Source organism: Aotus nancymaae, unplaced genomic scaffold (assembly GCF_030222135.1).
Source record: "Aotus nancymaae isolate 86718 unplaced genomic scaffold, 86718_ANA_hifiasm-v0.15.2.pri h1tg000138l, whole genome shotgun sequence".
Classification (NCBI taxonomy): domain Eukaryota; kingdom Metazoa; phylum Chordata; class Mammalia; order Primates; family Aotidae; genus Aotus; species Aotus nancymaae.
Window position 1 is genome coordinate 1,322,135 of NW_026988553.1, and position 13,269 is coordinate 1,335,403.

A 13,269-nucleotide genomic window follows, 5' to 3' on the forward strand; every position below is an offset into this window, starting at 1 on the left:
TCTCTAAAAGTCAACACATCATACTCAATTCTACTCTAGACCCAACCCTGTGGTGGGCATGGTGAAATTCTATCTCAATTCTAAGAATTCCCCTAATGAAAATCAGTTTCTCAAAACAGGTAGATATACCTCCGCTATACTTTCTCTGTCACTTCCTTTCTCTGTACTTTCTTCGTTCTTATTCTAAGTGGTTTTGCATTAGTTATTTCCATGTGCCTGAGTTTATCTCCTACTAGATTTTGGCAGAATAATAATAATAGTGAGGTAACAATGATAACCACAAATATGTCTATTACACTTAACTATCATATTTCATCTAAGTTGCCACAAATTTTCAGATACAACAATATTTTTATGCCACTAGCACATTAAATGTGCTGCCAACAGGTGCAGTGGCTCATGCCTGTAATCCCAGTACTTTGGGAGGCCAAGGCGGGCAGATCATGAGGTCAAGAGACCGAGACCATCCTAGCCAACGTGGTGAAACCCCGTTTCTACTAAAACTACAAAAATTAGCTGAGTGTGGTGGCGTGCGCCTGTAATCTGAGCTACTCGGGAGGCTGAGGCAGGAGAATCGTTTGAACCTAGGAGGCAAAGGTTGCAGAGAGCCGAGATTGTGCCACTGAACTCCAGTGTGGCAACAGAGTGAGACTCCATCTCAAAAAATAAAAATAAAATAAAGTAAAATAAAAGCGTTGCCAAATAGAAAATGATATGTTATTGATAGCTAACACTCATCCTGATTTGGGAAATATTAAAATATGGGAAGAAACTGGGCTTCTTAAAATAGATGAAACATGATCTGTGTTAGGCACTGTTCTAAGCACTTTACATTTATTAAGTCATTTAACCCGCACAACAACCCTATAATGCAGGTATGTTATGCTGTCTCTTGATTACTGTTCTCCACCTCCTTTGGCAGCATCATAGATGAAGTCATCATTATTATTTATCATCACCTAATTCTCCCTCCATATCTAGTTTTGATTTCTTTGACAAGGAATCCATTGCCTGCTGTCAGAATTGCTTTGAAATCTGCAAATTTGACTATATCATTTCCTGTTTAAAATCCTTTAATGACTCTTCTATGACCTTGGAATAAGGCCCAAACACTGCATTATATTCTGTATCTATATTCTCACATCTTAATCCCTACACTCCAGCCATACTGACCTCTTACTTCCTAGAATATAACATGAATTTTACCATTATCAGGGCCTTCATGCAACCTTTTCCCTTTCCCTGGAATGTTTTCTTACCCATCTGTATCCCTATCACTAATGAAATGGCAAACAGCTATAGATCTTTACACTTCAAGTTTCAGAATTACTTCATTAAAGAAAATTTACCTGTCATGTTCCCCACTAACCTGGGTCTGCTTTTTAATTTCTTTATAACACTTTCTGCGACTTCTCTAGCATTCAGCTCACCAAAAAATTATTTGTTCAAAGTATGCCTTCCCTTTTAGACTGTGAACTCCAAAAAAGCAGGGGCCAGGTCTATCTGAGTCACCATTATATCCTTAACTTCTAGCACAGTCAGCTGATATATTTCACATACTCAATAAATAGATGCTAAAAGGAAAGCTTAAACTTTCTGTTTCTCACCATGAAAACAACAACTTCTGAAGAAAGAGGTTCATGAAGTGGAATAAATTTATCTGAGAAGTTCTGCAGAGATCAATAACACAAGAGTTCTAATAAGCAAACATTGAATTTGTCAGTTCTGGCTACAACATCTACGGCCAAATCTTGGCTGGGGATTCAGCACACCAAAACACCTGGAGAGCTGGCACCCATCCATCTGCATTGCTTATATGACCCAAAACATATTTTTATGAGAATACAGGTAATAGCCAAAAGTATTCTTGTACTTGCCCCTGCAACATACTTAGCAAAGCAATGACGCCACTTAGAGATTCACAAACCTACCAATTAGAAACAGTAATTTAAGACGTAAATCACAAAGGAAGGAGAGACACTCTGTCTCATGTGTACAATCTTCTCAGGCTGCTGGCCCCATATACAACTGGCCCCATCCTAACAGTGCACTGACTCATAGTCCGTTTTAACTCAGCACCCATATTACAAAACATGCACCCTGCAGACAGTGACTCAGAGCCCTAGCTGGTATGCTGTGGTGTCCCTCCTCTCATCTAAAGAGCTACTCTCGATAGCAGCCCATGGGGCTGCAGTCAGACAGATGATTTGTAGTTTGTCCCCAGGGTACAGGATCTATAAATAGAAATGTGCAATGTGCATAGTTCAGGCATCCTGCCTTTATCTAAAAGTGGGGAATCTGCAGACTAGACAAAAAAAAAAAAAAAAAAACAGAGGAAAGTTGCATTGATATATACCAAACAGAGACTCAGATAGCAAGAGGAAATCACTCCACAAGTAAAGGTGACAGTGAGTTCTAAAACTGAATATTTACTTATTTCTGCTTGGGTGCTAATGCAGCTGGAATGCCACTTGTACAATGAGATACATTTTTTTTGCGAACATTTGCCAAGCATACACCCACCACCCAAGAGCAAGAGAGGCTTTTTCTCAGGCTAGTCCCGGCTGAAAACTGAGAAAGATGGATTGAAAGCAAGCGAGAAACAGAAGAAAAACAATAGGCTACTGAAAATGAAGAACTCACTTAATGGGTCACCAATGTGGAAAGCAAAGAAAGAAAATGGAGTCATTGAATAGGGAATCTCAGCACAAAAACACAGCCAAGCTTTTGTGTCACTGGAATAAAGCAGAATAATGGAGATTAACTAAGAAAGAATTAAATTAAAAGAGAGTTAAGAACAATATCTGAGTGCACATAGGTGAATGAGACAGATCAGGAAAACTGGTAGGAAATATATTTAGAAAAAGAAATGCAGGAAAAGTATAAGTTCAGCCACACAAGTGTTTGCTAAATATTCCATCCACTACTTCTATTAATCTACCTCCAATAAACCTCTCAAACCCATCCTCTCTCTGTTTCTCTCTGTCTCTCTCTGTCTCTCTCTCTCTCTCTTTCTCTCTTTCTCTCTCTCTTTCCAGATACCATTTTAGCCAAAGCAGCAATACTGGCCTCACATTCACTTCAGCCACCCTTCTGCAGCATTAATGTATTCTTCAGAGAGCAACCGGAGGGGGCCATAAAATGCAAATCAGATTGCTTTACTCCCTTACTTAAAACTATTCAAAGGCTCCCTACTGCTCTTGGGGAAAAGACTAAACCCTTGAATTTGGCATACAAGGTCCTTAAGGTCTCGCCAAATCCATTTCTCTACCCTCAACTCATGCTGCTCACTGACAGTGCCACGTCAGCTCCCTTCCACCACCTCCAATTCAATGACATCATGCCTTCCCACCTTAGAGATGACTTCAAACCATTGCAAAACCTCCATTAGCCCCATTCATTCCTCCTGAAACAATTAGAACCATTATCTTCAACCTAAAAATAGTTGTTTCATCATCTAATTTTCCTATTTCCATTTAAAGTTCAAATACCAATCTGGCAACCATGACTTTTTTCACACTCCTGTCCTCTCTTCCTCCCATCTGTCACAATAAGACTGTTCTGCTGAGGTAACCATTGCCACTCACCTGACCTATAAAAATTCCTTTGATACCTATGGGAGCCCTTGCTGTAGGCAAGTCCAATGTTCCTGATCTCAGAGTCAAAAACACCTGCCTGCTTAACCTAATCTGAGTGAATCCATATCTCTGTTGCTTCACAACATACACTGATTCTCAGATACATGACTGTTGCAATCCATGATTACAGATTAATCATAGGAAACTAATCAAAGAGAATTCTTAGTAACTAAACCCCCAAATGGTGGTAGCCATTATTTGAAGGAGAATTTATTACCCATCTAAAACTGCTGAAGGATCATCATGTCAAGTTAGTAATCTGAGTTCACACAAAATCCCCCTCTCTCAGCTTCAAACATAGAATATACTGATGATAACTAAATCATAAAATATATATTAAAAAGTAAAAACACAATCACAATTGTTAAAAATAAAAATAATAATACGTCCATGCAGCTAAAACAGAAAAATAAACTTAGCAATAGGCTGCGGATGGGGTTGGAGAGGATAAAACCACTTACCCACTGGGAAACAGGAAGAGGCAGCCAGAAATTCAACTACTGTGATGTAACATTAACCAATAATATTGAATATGTGGAAGGGTAGCAAAGCTGGATCATTGCAGAAAACCAAAAGATGAGGCAGGTACTCCTAGGCAGAATAACTCTAAAAATGCTATAACCTGCACCGGAAGCTGAGACTGGCAACTGGGATGTTGCCCAGGTAGGCAGTAGAGATAATTATGCAACTAAGACTTGCATTATGCCAAGCACTGCCTCAGAAACTTGACCTTTGATATCTTCAAGGAATAAAAGCCCCAAACTGACAACATAAAAAGTGGTTATGAACTGGAGGCTGATCAAATAAAACCTGATCCAGCCAGACCTAGGGGAGCAAGTATAGCAGAAGGAAAAACCACAGATTTTCCCATTTGAGGTAAGCTTACAGCAAGCTAGAATTTCAAAACATATAAAAAATTGTCTTAAAAGAAGAGTAAGCAAATTCAACAAATGTGAACTTACAGTCCCAGAGAAATACAGCAATTTGAAAAGAACTTTAAAGTGAATGCTTAACATCCTTAAAGAACTAAAAGAACAAGATCTATGAAAAGCAAGAACAAGAGGTTATAAAATGAAAAAGATGTGAATCAGAATGGTGGATATTAAAAAATAAAAATCCTGCAAATTAAAGCTATAGACTCTGCAATAAAAATTGAAAAGACAACATAAACTCTACATTTGATATAGCTAAGGAAAGAATTAATGAATTTTAAGATATTTCTAAGGAATAGGCTCAGAATAAAACATTTAAGAGATAAAAATGAAGAAACTGATAAACGAGAAGTTAAGAGACCTGGAGAAGAGACTTACAAGCTCCAACCAAAGACTAATAGTGATTCCAGAATTAGAATATAATAAGAGTGATAATGGGCAAATATATATATGTATACATACACATATATATATAACAGACATATATATATCCATGCGTGTATGTGTACACACACACAAAATTTAAACCATAATATAGGAATGCTGGCAAAAAGAGTTTACAAATTTACAATGTGCAGACTCTGAAAAGAGAAAATAACTAAAAAATAACTACAAAAATCTATCAACTATAAAATTTCTAAAAATCTTGAGTCCCTCCCACTTAGTTGACCAAACATATGCATTTGTTTTTTCATCATCTTAAAACCCCATTAAAGTGCCAGTAAAAATACGCATTATAATTCACAAATCAACAAGGATAAAAAGAAAAGAAAGATGAGACTGAAAACACAACATATCATAAGATACTTCCAACCTTATTTATCACTCAGAACACAAGAAATTAGGTCAGCATTTTCCAAAGAAGATACTTAGAATATCCATTTCTATTGAAACTTCTCAGTTTAAGGGAAAGGACCTAAAGACATTGACATTGTAGTTATCAATAAAACAACTTCAACAGACAACATGCCACTCACTCAGCAGTTCTAATCAGTATTTTCTTTCTTTTTCAACTTTTGTTTTAGGTTCAGGGGTTACAGGTACAGGTTTTTTGAACAGGTAAATTGTGTGTTTTGCTGGTGTTTAGCGTACAAATGATTTCATCACCCAGGTAGTGAGCATAGTAACCAATAGGTAGTTTTTCGACCCTCACCCTCCTTCTACCCTCCAACCTCAAGTAGGCACCCATGGTTATTTTTCCCCTCTTTGAGGCCATGTGTACTCAATGTTTAGCTCCTACTTATAAATGAAAACATTTTGTATTTGGTTTCTGTTTCTGTATTAATTCGCTTAGAATTATGACCTCTAATGGCATCCATGTTGTTGCACACTACAGGATTTCCTTCTTTTTATGGCTGCGTAGTATTGCATGGTGAATATGTACCATATTTTCTTTATCCAATCCACCATTGATGGACATCTAGATTAATCCCACATGTTTGTTACTGTGAATAGTGCTGTGATGAACATATGAGTACATGTGTCTTTGGGGTAGAATGATTTATTTTCCCTTGGATATATACCCAGTGATGAAATTGCTGGGTCAAATGGTAGTTCTGTTTTAAGTTCTTTGAGGAATCTCCAAACTGCTTTCCACAGTTGCAGAACTAATTTACATTCCCAGCAGCAGTGTATAAGCTCTCTCTTTTCTCCACAACCTTGCCAACATCTATTATTTTCTGGCTCTTTAATAATAGCCATTCTGACTGGTGTGAGATGGTATTACATTATGGTTTTGATTTGAATTTCTCTAATGATGAGTGATGTTGAGCATTTTTTCATATGCTTTTTGACCACATGTATGTCTTCTTTTGAGAAGGATCTGTACATGACATTTGTCCATTTTTTAATAAAGTTTTTTTTATTATTTTTGCTTCTTGATTTGTTTAGGTTCCTTATCATTTCTGGATATTAGACCTTTGTTGAATGCCTACTTTGCAAATTCCAATCCGTTTTTAATGTTCCACTCTGACATAGGAACAAATAACCCAGGAACACACGACCCATGAGGAAAGCCTCCAACATGGAAAATAAGCAAGGAAACAAAATGTCTGAAAAAGAAATTTGGAGAGAAAACAAGGAAAGTAGCATCAAGAGTTATATCATTAATAGCATCAGAGATCGCACCATTGCATCTATAAAAAAAGAACAAGTTGCCATAAAAGAAGGAAATTCAAAGGATATATATTTTTTAATCATTAGAATGTAAAATCATAATACAGGAAATGCACAACTCTATGTAAGTATTGGGAGATAAAGTTGAAGATATCTGCCAAAATATAGAGCATTTAGATCATGAGATGAACAACAGAAAATGTAAGAAAATAATAAAATCAACCTAGTAGGGCCAATATTAAAATACTAGGAGGGAAAGGCAGAGAGATGGAGATAGGGACAAAGAGCTAGTGTGAGAGTGAGTAAATGAGAGAGTTAGAAAGAATAGCAATGAAATAATTTTTTAAAATCCCATAGGCCTTTTTTTGAAAGTCAACTGATTATCAGCACAATGGATGAAAATACATTCACAAGAACCTACAACAGTGTTAGAACACAACAGATGAAAAGAATATCTTACATGTTTCAAGAGAAAGAAAGACTAAAGTGAGCACAGATGTTCAACAATAATTTCAGACTTCCTAACAGATACTCTGGAAGCTAGAAGGTAGTGGAGCAATGTTTTCAACTCAAGAGAAACAGGAAGGAAATCTAAGGATAGTGATGGAGATTTCAGGATGATATCTATGAACAAAGCAGAGAGAGAAGCCAGTCTAGATTGTAATATGGCAGAAGTGTAAAGAAACAATTTCAGTAAGATAAAACTAATAAAATATCTTTTATGTCTGTATTTACTGAGAAGACATGTCAACACTGGAAGAGAGTTTGAGCTTGAAATAGCGGTAAGTACATAAATGATAGGCACATTTTAAAAAGAAAATTATTCCAATGAAAACAAAACTAAACTTTGCACAAAAAATGAAAAGTAATGCTATTATATAAGATAAGCAGAATAATGGCCTTCCAAAGATATGAATGTCCTAATCCTCAGAACCTGCAAGTATGTTATGCTACAGGACAAAAAGGAATTAAATAGCAGATGGAACGAAGGAAGCTAATCAGCTAACCTTATAATAGATTACTTAGGATTATCTGAGTAAACACGATGTAATCACAAGGGTCCTTAAAAGTGGAAGTGGGAGGCAGAAAAGTCAGAAGTAGGAGGCAGAAAAGTCAGTGTCGGAGTGATATGATGTGAAAACAACTTGCTTGGTCATTGTTGACTTTGAGGATGGAGGAAGGGACTAGGAACAAAGGAATGCAGGAAGTCTCTAGAAGCTGGAAAAGTCAAGCAAACAAGCTCTCCTCAGAGCTTCCAAAAAGGAACAAAGCCCTGCCGACATCTTGATTTTAGTCCTGGAAAACTAGCAAAACTGTTTAAAAAATGAATTTGTGTTGTTTCCAGTCACTAAGTTTCTGGTAATTTGTTATAGCAGCAATGAGAAACTAATACAACATGTTATCTGGCTCAGCTATAAGTGGCATTGATATGATCATAATAACATAAACAAAAAATTAAATCAATGTCATAATGAAATTAAAAGAATATGGGTGCGGGAGAAGAAACTTATATATGTAGAGGAGATTTCAAAGAATCTGAATACTTATCTTCCGGAGTAGGAACTTAATACATTTGTATAAATATTCAAAATTAAGATGGATCAGTATATTCATGTTATTTAGAAATAGTGTATACATACCAAAAGAATAATCTGAAATGGTTGAAAATGGTTGCTTCAAGGAAGCTGGGCAGGGATCTGCTGTTGTTTTTAATAAATCATGAAGAAACATTTGATTTTAAATTAAGACCTCACATACTTTTAACAAAAAGCAAAACTTTTTAAAAATCATATGCTTTTAACAAAAAACAAAACGTTTTTAAAATCATAAGAGAATATTATGAATAACTTCAGCCATTACATTAAAACATGAAAAAGTGGACAATTTCCTAGGAAAACAAATCACAAATAGCAAACTAAAAACAAAACTAATGGATTTGAACAGAAATCGAACCAGGAGATTAACTATCAAATCTCTCTCCTCACACTTTGCGTGCAATAAAAAAAGAATGGGATCACACCGGGATCCAATATCAGTTTTATTACACTATAAAAATAAAGTTAATTCTTATCTTCTGCAAACTGTTCCAGAAACTGGAAAAAGATGAAAGCTACACAAACTACTTTTTAGCTTAATGCAATATTCATATCAAAAGTGAACAGTATCGGTAATACCAACTTAAGAACATAGATGCAGTTTTTTAAAGGGAAAACAAATAAATCTAGCCACATATAATCTGTAATCAGGTAGATTTTTCTCAGAAATAAAAGGACAGTTTAATATTGAATAATCAATGCAATTCACAATTTCAAAGAAGGAGTTGATTTACCACCAGCAATTTTTAAAATAGATTATTAACATATTAAAAAAAGTATAGGAGCATCTCAATAGATGAAGAAAAAAATTATGCAATGAAATTTTCCTCTCATTCATGATAGAAATCTCAGCAAATTAGAAATACAATGAAACTCATTTTGTCTGATGAAGAATATCTACCGAGAAACCTAGAGCAAATGTCATATACAATGGAGACACATTAGAAACAATCTCACTCAAGACAGAAACGAGAAGACTGACCCATCCCTATCAGTAATCAATGTTTCATTGTATGTCTTACCCAAAATAACAAGAAAAGAAATAATACCTTAACATAAAAATGTTTAAAGGAAGGCAAAATTGTTCTCATTTGTAGGAGAAAAGAAAAAAAAGAAAATTCAAAAGAACCAACAAATTATAAGAATGAATAAGAATTTTCAAGTTTACTAATGAGGATGACAGGTTGATGGGTGCCGCAAACCACCATGACACGTGTATACCTATATAATAAACCTGCATTGTTTTGCACATGTACCCCACAACTTAAATTAAAAAAAAAAGAATTTTCAAGGTTACCAGATACAAAACGAACTTACAGATATCAATTAGAAAATGTAATAGAAAAAATCCTAATTTAAATGGCCACAAAAAAAAAACATAATTATCAAAAAAACTATGTAATGCAGCTTAAAAAGTGTAGATGGGGTAGTTATAGCATTAAATCTTATATTAGATGAGAAAAACTCAAATCAATGGTTTAAGATTCCACTTTAAGACACATGCAAATGAAGAGTAAATTAAAGTTAAAGCAAACAAAATGAAGGAAATAATCAAAATAAGAGCAGAATTCAATGAAATATAATGAAGGAAGATAATAAATCAATGAAACTAGGAGCTTATTCTTTGAAAAGATAAATACGATTAGTAAACTTTTACACAGATAATGAGAAAAAAGAGAAAACATTACCATTATTAGAAATGAAGACAAGTGGGTCACTATAGATCTTACAAAAATTCAGAGGATAATAAGAAAATATTATGAACAAATTCATGGAAATGAATTTAATAATGTAAATGAAATAGGCAAAATATTTGCAAGACATAATACTAACTCTCACTTGAGAAGAAATAGACAACCTGTATAGCTTTTTATCTATTAAATATATTAAATTTACAGTTAAATTCACACTTAAAAATCTTGGCTTAACTGGTGAATTACACCAAGTATGACAGTGAATACTGAGTGTCAACTTGATTGTATTGAAGGATGCATGGGATTGATCCTGGGTGTGTCTGTGAGGGTGTTGCCAAAGATTAAAATTTGAGTCAGTGGACTGGGGAAGGCAGACCCACCTTTAATCTGGTGGGCACAATCTAATCAGCTGCCAGCAAATATAAAGCAGGCAAAAAAATGTTAAGGGGCGAGACTGGCCTAGCCTCCCAGCCTACATCTTTCTCCCATGCTGGGTGCTTCCTGCCCTCAAACATTGAACTCCAAGTTCTTCAGTTTTGAGACTTGGACTGACTTGTCTTGGCTCTCAAGCTTGCAGACAGTATATTGTGGGACCTTATGATCATGTAAGTTAATACCTGAGAAACACCTGCCTGACTAATACACCAAGTACTTAAGGAGGAAAGAATACTAATTTTACATAAGCTGTTCCATAAAAGAGGGAAAAAACACTTCCCAACTCATTTTATGAGACTAGAGTGACTCTTTACCAAAACCAAATAAATGCATTCATTGCAAGAAAATTAAAGACCAATATATCTAATGAATGCAGACACAAAAAAGCCTTAAATAAAATAGTAACAAATTAAACCCAAATATATATCAAGAATAATACATCATGACCAAATAGACTGGTACTATGGGAATTGGTAGAGTGGTTCAACACTTAAAAGTCAGTCACTGTAATTCGCCATATCAACAGACTTAGAAAGGTCATTTCAATAGATACAGAAAAAAATTCAAGATCATGAACATATATTCACGATAAAATTCCTCACCAAACTATGGATAGAAGGGAACTCCCTCAAACTTATAAATGGCATGTGAGAAAAATCCAAAGCTGGCACCACAGTTAATGGTGAAAGACTGAATATTTCCTGCAATAAAATGAAGATCAAGGCAAGGAGATCTGCTCTAACCACATCCATTCAACATTCTACTATAGGTCCTATCCAGTTCAAATACAGCAAAAATAAAATGAAATAAACACAGCAAGAAGAAATGATACAATTTGGAAAATAGGAATTAAAACTGTTTACTACCAGACAGCATAATTATCTGCATAGAAAATACCAGGAATCTAAAAACAAACAGCTACTAGAACTATTAAGTTTTGTAAGGTCATAAAATACAATATCAATATACAAAAATTAATTGTATTTCTATACACTAATAATAAATATCAGAAGTTAAAATGTATAAAAAAATACCATTTATAATAGCATCAAAAAGCATGTTTTACTTAATATAAACTTCACAAAATATATGCACGACCTATACACTGAAATATATAAAACATTGTTACGAGAATTTAAAGAAAAAATAAACAATAAAAAGTTATACCATCTTAATATATCAGGAGACTCAAGAGAGTTAAGATTTCATTTCTTCCCAAATTGATCCATAGATTTAACCCAATCCTAATAAAACTTTCAGTAGCATTTTTGGAGGAGAAAGTGAAAAGCTGATTTATCAATTTATCTAGAAAAAAAAAGGATCTAGGATAACCAAGAACACATATTAATTTTTTTTCATAAATAATTTTTAAAGGAAGAACAAAGTTAAAGGATCCAAAATGCTTTATTTCAAGATTTACTATAATGTTATTACAGTTTTTAAACCTCAACAATGTTAACATTTTGGAGCAGAGCAATACTTTACTGTTCGAGTAGCTGCCTGGCCTCTACCCTTAATATGCCAGGAGCATGTCCCTCCAGTTATGGCAGCAAAACTGTTTCTAGACATTGCCAGATGTCCCTGGAGGGAATATTGCCCCAGTTGAGAACCATTGAACTATAATAATTGATACAGTGTGTTAGTTTCAAGGTTACACAAATAGATCAAATATACAGAATAGAGTCCAGAAGTAGATCCATCCATACCTGGTCAGTTGATTTTGGACAAGGGTGCCAAGGTAATTCAATGGGCAAAAGATAATCTTGTCAACAAATTGGACTGGAAAAATTGGACCTACATAAGGAAAAATATATTATATATACCTTGCCACAAAGACAAAAGTCATCTAAACATGCACCAAGACATAAATCAAAGAACGGAAACTACAAAACTCTAGAACAAAACCAGAGAGGATTATTTTGAACTTAGTTAAGGCAAAGATTTCTTAGAATACAAAAGGTGGAAGTCATAATAGAAAACTCATTAAGACAATGAAAAGAAAAGCCACAGAAGGGCAGAAAATATTTTCAAAGCACATATCTTTTAAAGAATTTGTATTATATTTAATATTATATACTGTATTATATAATGACCCAATAATGAGAACACAAATATCCCAATTTTAAAATGGGCAAACGATTTGAATGGACATTTCTCCAAATTAGATACACAGATGGCTAATAAGCACATGAGAAAATGTTCAGTATCATTAGTCATAGGAAAATGCAAATTAAACCACAATGAGCTACTAGAAAGACTGACAAGGCAGGATACAGGCTAATCTTGAAAAGTCAATAGTTTTCTTATATGCCAGCAATAAACAACTGGAATTTGAAATTTAAAACACACTATTTATGTTTCCACCAAAAGATGAAATGCTTAGGTATAAATCTAACAGAAATGTATATGATATCTTTAAAGAGACTATAAAACTCTGATAAGATAAATCAAAGATCTAAATACATGGAGAAATATTTCATGGTCATGAATAGGAAGACTCAATATTGTAGGATAGAAAGATTCCTTATTGGTAAGGTCAGTTCTTCTCAACTGATGTGTAATCCCAACCAAAATCCCAACAATTTATTTTCTAGATATCAACAAACAGATTCTGAAGTTCATATAGGAAGACAAAAGACCCAGAATAGTAAACACAATACTAAAGAAGATAAATAAAATTAGAAGACTGACACTATCTGACAGGAAATAAGACAATGTGGTGTTGGTAAAAGAATAGATGAATATGTCAATGGAACAAAATAGAGAGCCCAGAAATAGATAGACCTACACAAATATAGTCAACTGTTCTTTGACAAAGAAGCAAAGGTAATACAAGGGACGAAAGACAGTTTCTTCAACA

At 34.4% G+C, this 13,269-nt stretch overlaps 1 protein-coding gene across 3 annotated transcripts in view; it reads right to left on the reverse strand.

The window, feature by feature from the left end:
* The window catches only part of GABRA3 (gamma-aminobutyric acid type A receptor subunit alpha3), a 240,400-nt gene that overhangs the window by 208,636 nt on the left and 18,495 nt on the right, over positions 1 to 13,269 (reverse strand). Inside the window, exon 2 of one of the 3 annotated variants that reach the window (XM_064371487.1) lies at positions 12,116 to 12,203. The exons of 1 other annotated variant lie outside the window; for it this stretch is intronic. The gene's annotated coding sequence lies outside the window, so the exon portion shown is untranslated. Of the gene's footprint in view, positions 1 to 12,115; positions 12,204 to 13,269 lie in introns of those variants that run through there. One more of the 3 variants, XM_064371486.1, reaches the window with a different exon arrangement.